Source organism: Chiloscyllium plagiosum, unplaced genomic scaffold (genome assembly GCF_004010195.1).
Source record: "Chiloscyllium plagiosum isolate BGI_BamShark_2017 unplaced genomic scaffold, ASM401019v2 scaf_43741, whole genome shotgun sequence".
Classification (NCBI taxonomy): domain Eukaryota; kingdom Metazoa; phylum Chordata; class Chondrichthyes; order Orectolobiformes; family Hemiscylliidae; genus Chiloscyllium; species Chiloscyllium plagiosum.
Genome location: NW_025200941.1, coordinates 1 through 6,890, shown reverse-complemented (window position 1 = coordinate 6,890; position 6,890 = coordinate 1). Strand labels below are relative to the sequence as shown.

General features: G+C 42.6%; 1 long non-coding RNA gene across 1 annotated transcript; it reads right to left on the bottom strand.

The window, feature by feature from the left end:
* Window positions 1-491: 491 nt before the first annotated feature.
* LOC122546110 lies at window positions 492-6,787 on the bottom strand. Its single transcript, XR_006310669.1, has 3 exons — window positions 6,618-6,787; window positions 1,620-1,764; window positions 492-631 (listed from the first exon to the last, which is right to left on the bottom strand). It is a non-coding gene; the product is annotated as an uncharacterized LOC122546110 (long non-coding RNA).
* Between the last annotated feature and the right edge of the window lie 103 nt (window positions 6,788-6,890).

Genomic DNA, 6,890 nt, shown 5'->3' with positions numbered 1-6,890 from the left:
ATTATGTGTTTTGAGGGGTAGTGTTCAAGAATGGGGGTGCGTGAAGTGGAGGAGAAGCACTGGAGGGCGTCACCAACCAAGTGGGAAGGGATGTTGTAGTCGTAAAGAAAGTTTTGGAGTTGCGGGTGTTGGACTGGGGTGTGCAAAGTTATAAATTACACCACACCAAGTTGTAGTCCAATAGTTTTCATTGGAAGTACACTAGATTTCGGAGCACGGCTACTTTATCAGGTGGCAGTGAGTGGCTCTCCGAAAGCTAGTGTGCTTCCAATTAAACCAGTTGGACTATAACCTGGTGTTGTGTGATTTTTAACTTTGTGGAAGAAGGATGCCATCTTGGACTTCCTGAGCTGGATTTGGTGATCGCTGGAACAGATCCAGTGGAGGCAGAGTGATTGACAATAAAAGATGACCCAGACTGGGGTGCCCACACCCGATGAATGAGTAAAGAAAAGTCATTTCCATTGATCGAAATAAAAGTAATCTCACCAGAAACAATTTTGCTGTTTTCATGTACTCCACTTGGATGTAGTTGTTGAGATGATTCTGCATTCGTTTCAGCCGTGGGTTTAATGTCATTGCAATTGTCCTTACAGCATAATGTAGCAGTCATATCATTTCCCTCTTTGTTCTGTTGGAGCAAGAATACAATTTGTTAGCAAGGGAATGACAATTCCTTACCTATTCTGTATCCACAATGTACAGGGGGTCAAGATCTTCACAGGAGACGACAAACCATTCAGGAATCATCCATTTTTCAACATCATGTTCTCCATTTAAATGTTCATGACTTCCACATGAAGAACACAGTGAATGTAAGCCAAATGAGCTGTGTTCACTGTGTATATGTGTCATAACCTGTCTACTTTCTACATTCTCCAACTGGGCTTTCGCACACATCCAATTCCATTGATAATATTATCACCTGTTTATCCTAAATGCAGACAACATGAAGTGCATGCTTGCGTCTGTGATAACCCCCCCCCCCCTCCCATTTTCTGGATGTAATCTTTGCATGGGCATACAACAATGAATCGATAAGTGGTTACAGTGCATTGTTAAGATGGAATGCAATTGGTTGGATATTCACTCATCGCCGCTGCCTCAATCTAGACACCTGGAGAACAATATTCTCCCCGACGCCTGTTCCACCAGAATCCGTCAGGAATCATGTCACAGTTGTATTTTAGAAGCTGTAAATTGAAAGTGTTGTATCTTGTTGACTTGCAGCATGTGAGATGAAAACATCTTCATTAATTACTGAGTTTAAAGCACATTGATGAATATTCACACACTGAAATAGTGGGCATGAGAGTGAAGATTGATTGATTATCATAAATACTGAAATGTTTGGGAGGTATGGGCTGAGGGGGGTGGGAGGCGTTTGCCGGGAGATAATGAGCGCTGATCTCCGATCAGGGTTTTTAAGACACTTAGTGAACATTCTGTTGCATTGAGCCGGATCATCCCTGAGAAAGAGAGAGAGAGAGACAGACAGACAGAGGGAGGGAGGAAGAGAGATATTGAGAGAGACGGGATAGATTGAGAACTGCTGGTGGCAACAAGGGTTCGTCAATATAAATCATGAGTGAATAAATTAAAAACGCAAATGAACTCACCAGCTGCACAGTCGTTTCTGCCATTTCCGTGGTGTTTATTTGCCTGCGGAACTGGATTTTCGTCCTCAGTGATCACGTGCGTTGTGTCTTTGCTGTCAGTATCATGACTGTGCAGAATTTCCATGTGTGCATTTTGATCTTAATGCTAAATATGACAAAGGTTTGATTAGGTGTTTTATAGCTGAGTTCTTAGGATTTCTGTTTGTGATTCACATATCACTCGCTAGACTCAATCCAGAGACCCAGTCATGTTCTGGGAATGGAGTTTGAATCCTGTCACAGCTAATGGTGAAATTTGAATTCAACAAAAATATCTGGAATCAAGTGTCGAACGACAGTGAGTCCCTTGTTGAATGTTGTAAAAAAATACGTCTGATTCACCAGTGTCCCTTTACGGAAACAAACGGACATCCTTCCCTGGTCCGGCCTCAATGTGACTCCAGACTCAGAGCAATGTAGTTGACTCTTAACTTTAATAATGGATGGGCAATAAATGCTGACTAGCCAGCAACGTTCTCATCCCATAAATATGTTTAAAAACAAACCTAACGCAGACTCGGGGAGAATGTGCAAACGCCACACGGATAGTCTGCAGGGGCTGAAATCAAACCCAAGTGCATGGCACTGTGAGGTATACGTACTAACCACTGAGCCACCATTACACCTGTTCAGAAATCCTTAAAACAAATGCATATTTTTGAAGTGTTTCTTGTGCCAGAACTGAAACGAAAACGTCATCAAATTAGCTTGGGTGCATAATTTGTTAAACAAAAATGCATTAGTTTCCTCATTCTGCCTCTAATAACATTGGTACCACATGGTATTTCAAACACGTTCATAATTCTCCACACCGAGTTCCACTTACTCCGTGAGGCCACATTAGTACAGAGACCTCCGATATTTTTGTTAACTACTGCTCTAGTTTCCCTTTTCAAATCCACCTTTCCACATTCTTCTCGTCATGAAGGAAAAATAGAAACTCTGTGTTTCTTCTATTCATTTAAAGTAGAGAATATCAGATGCTCATCTGTTTCTCACTTCATGTGCTATCCATCTGTGTTATTGCCCCTCAGTGAGCCTAATGTGACTGCCTGAAGTCCTTTCTGATACCTTTTCACAAACTACATTCGTACCAAATTGTTTCAGCAGCATACTGAAGGGGAGATTCTGGCCTGTTGTTTTACTGCTTGATTGTTAATGCAGAAACCGAAGTAATGCCCTGTGGACCCAGCTTCAAATCCTCCAATGGTAGATGTCGTCATTTGCATTCTACGTGTAATCTAATGATGGTTATGAATTTACGCAAATAGTGAACTTCTAACTGCTATTAGGATCAAGAAAGCAACTGTTTCGTTAAACTACTGTAATGAGATAAATCATAATGTGATTTCATTAATATCAGTAATGATGGTCAAACATGCCATTGCAATATTCTCACTGGTCGTGTCTATGCCATTTGCCGAGAAGTACGAGAGAGGAGAGAAGGTGAGTCTTACCGTTTAAAATACTTACTTCAGGATTCGGGGCCTCCATTTGCCAAGAGGAGCGAAATAATTCTGGGAAGCTTTAAAGTGGGTGAGCTCTGAACCCGAGACCCTAAACTGTAGGGCCTCACTCCCACCCATCTCCTCCAGAAATCGTGATACATATTGGCACCAATGATATAGCCAGGAAAGGGACTGAGGATCTGAAAGGTGACTGCAGTGAATTAGGTTGGAAGCTGAAGATCAGTACGAGTAGAATAGTGATCTCAGGTTTGCTACCAATGCCACGAGACAGTGAGACGAGGAACAGTCAGCGAATGCAGCTTAACACGTGGCTGCGAGACTGGTGCAGGAGGGAGGGCTTCTAATACATAGACCATTGGGATACATTCTGGGGAAGGTGGGATCTGAACATGAAGGACAGATTGCACCTGAACTAGAGTGGCACAAATATCCTGGATGGAAGATTTGCTGATATGATTTGGGAGGGTTTAAACTAGTTTGGCGTGGGGAAGGGGAGGGGGGGCGTGAGAATCAAATCCATATGTCTGTAAGGGGGTCAGTTGCAGATGGGACAGTGACAGGACATATTGAATCTATGAGGAAGCTTTATCACGTGAAGAAACAAAGGGATCGGTTAAAGTGTGTCTGCTTTAATGCAAGGAGTGTCCGAAATCAGAGCAACAAACTTAGAGCACGGATCAATAATTTGAGATACGATATGGCCATAACGGAGACGTGGGTTTCACAGGGGCAGTAATGATTGCTTGATATTCCAGGGTTTAGAACGTTTACAAAGAACAGGGAGTGCAGAAAAAGAGGAGGGGATGAATCATTGCTAATCAGAGAGTGCATCACAGCTCCAGAACCGAAGGTTTGTCTAATGAGTCAGTATGAGTGGAAGTTACTAACAGCAAAGGATCAGCCACCGCATTGGGGGCTTTCTACAGACCACCTAAGAGCAGTTAAGATGTTGAAGATCTGAAAGATTCTGGTAAAATGCAAAAGTAGCATGGTTTTTATTTTGGGTGATATCAACTTTCCCAATATCGACATAATCTCTTAAGTGCAGATGGTTTGCGTGGAGCCGTTTTTGTCAGGTGTGCTCAGGAGGGTTTCCTTACTCAGTATGTCGACAGACGGACGAGGGGAGAGGCCATTTTTGATTTGATACTCTGCAATGAGTCAGGACAGGTGTCAGATGGGAGAGCACTATGGTAAATGTGATCACAACTGCCTCACTTTTAGCATAGGCTTGGAGAGTGAAAGGACCACTTATCGAGGAAAGATACTTAATTGGGGAAAATGACTTTATGACGTTATCAGACAGGAGTTGGGAAGTACTGAATAGGGCAATTGTTCCACATAAAGTGCACAGCAGACATGTGGAGACTATTTAAGAAGCAGTTGTTGCGAGTGATGCACAGATTTGTTCCTCTGAGACAGGGTAAGAAAGGGTAAGATTAAGGAACCTTCAATGACGAGAATAGAGGAACTTCTCGTCAAAAGGAACAATGTAGCTTACTCACGGTGGAGGAAGCAAGGATCTACCATAGCTTTCGAGGATTGCTGGCTTGCTAGAAAGGAGCTCAGAGATGGACTGAGTCGAGCCAGGAGGGGGCACGATATAGGCTTAGCAAGAAGCATTAGGGAGAATCCAAAGGCATTTTATTCTTACGTGAGGAATAAGAGAATGATCAGGGAGAATGTAGGGCCGATCAAGGATATTGGAGGGAACCTGTGCGTGGAGTCCGATCAGATTGGGGGAGCCCTAAATGAGTTTTTTGCTTCGCTTATCACCAGGAAATGGAAATTGTTGTTTGAGGAGCTGGAATACGGTCTTGACCAGATCAAAATTAATGAAGTTGATGTGCTGGAAAGTTTGGAAAAAAATATGATTCATAAGTCCCCAGGGCCAGGCCAGATTTATGCTAGGCTGCTCTGTGAGGTGAAAAGGAGATTGTTCAGCTTCTGGCGAGAATATTTGCCTCTTCAGTCTCTATGAAAGTCGTACCAGAGATTTGGAAGGAGGCGAATGTTGTTCCTCTTTTCAAGAAGTGTAATAAGGAAACTCCTGGCAGTAACAGACCAGTCAGTCATGGGTCTGGGGTTAGCAAAGTTTTGAATGAATTTTCATGGATAGGATGTATGACTATTTGGCAAAAGATAGTGTGATTAAAGGCAGTCAGCATGGTTTTGTGACGGGAAGGTCATACCTCACGAATCTTATTGAGTTCTTTGAGGAACTGTCAATACAGATCGACGAAATTCGAGCAGTGGATGTGGTGTATATGGACTTCAGCAATGCATTTTATAAGATTACCCATGGGAGGCTCATTAATAAAGTCAGAAAGTATGGGATACAGGGAGATTTGACTATATGGATTCAGAATTGAATGGCTGACAGAAGGCAAAGAGTGTTTGTAGATGAAACGTATTCTGCCTGGATGTCAGCATTGATTAGCGTCCCGCAGGGCTCTATTCTCGGGCCTCTGCTCTTTGTAGTTTTTTAGAAATGACTTGAATGAGGAGGTTGAGGGGTGAGTTACTTAATTTGCAGATGAACAAAGGTTAAGCATGTCGCCAATAATATCAAGGGCTACTGCAGGCTGCAACGCAGCATAGACAGGATGCAGAGCTGAGCTGAGAAATAGCAGATAGAGTTCAACCTGGATAAGTGCGAACTCAAATGTTCCAGGTAGGATTAAAGACTGGATTCTTGGCAATGTGGAGGAACACAGGCATCTGGGTGTACATAGTTCCCTCAAAGTTGCCAGACAAGTGGATAGGCTTGTTAGGAAAGCAGATGGTATTTTGGCTTTCATTAACAGGGGGATGGAGTTTTAGAGCCGCGAGGTTTTGCTACAGTTGAACAAATCCCTGGTGAGGCCACACTTGCAGCATTTTGCCCAGTTCTTTTCGCCTCACTATGGGAAAGGCACAGAGGCTTTGGAAAGGGTGCAAAGAAGATTTACCAGGATGCTGCCTGGATTGGAGGTCTCTCCTGGGACTTGGAGAGCTGGAGAGAATGAGGAAGAGAGAAGACCTGATCGAGGTATATAAGATTATGAGTGGAATATATAGAGTCAATAGCCAGAGACTTTTCCCCAGGGCAGGGTTGACAACTACGAGGAGTTATAGTTTGAAAATATTCGGAGCAAGGTATAAAGGAGACATCGGAGGTAGGTTCTTTATGCAGAGTTGTGAATGCATGACATGTGTTGCCAGCTGTGGTGGTGGAAACAGTGTCATTAGGGACATTTAAGCGACTATTGGACATGCACATGGATAGCAGTGAGTTGAGGGGTGCGTCGGTTAAGTTATTATATTTTGAATTTGGATTAAACCTCGGAACAACATCATGAGCCAAAGGGCCTGTTCTGTGCGGTATTTTCCTCTGGTCCATCTCTAAATACTTTTGCTTAAGCATAAACCTATCTGTCTCAATTTTAAAATTAACCACTAATCCAGCATTCACTACCATATATGGAAAACAGTTGTAAATATACACCACCCTTTGTGTGTAGAAATGCTTCATAGCATCTCATCTGAAGGGTCTTGCCCTCATTGTCAGACGATGCCCCGAGTTCTGGAATCTCCAATCAATGGAAATAGTTTACTTTTTTTTCTCCCACGATCTTGGTTTGATTATTGATTAGATAATCTCTTAAACTTCTAAATTACATAGAAAATGTTCGTATAAACTTTCCTCATAACATAAACACTGAAGTAAAGATATAATTCTTGGAAACACTTTAGATTAGATTACTTACAGTGTGGAAACAGG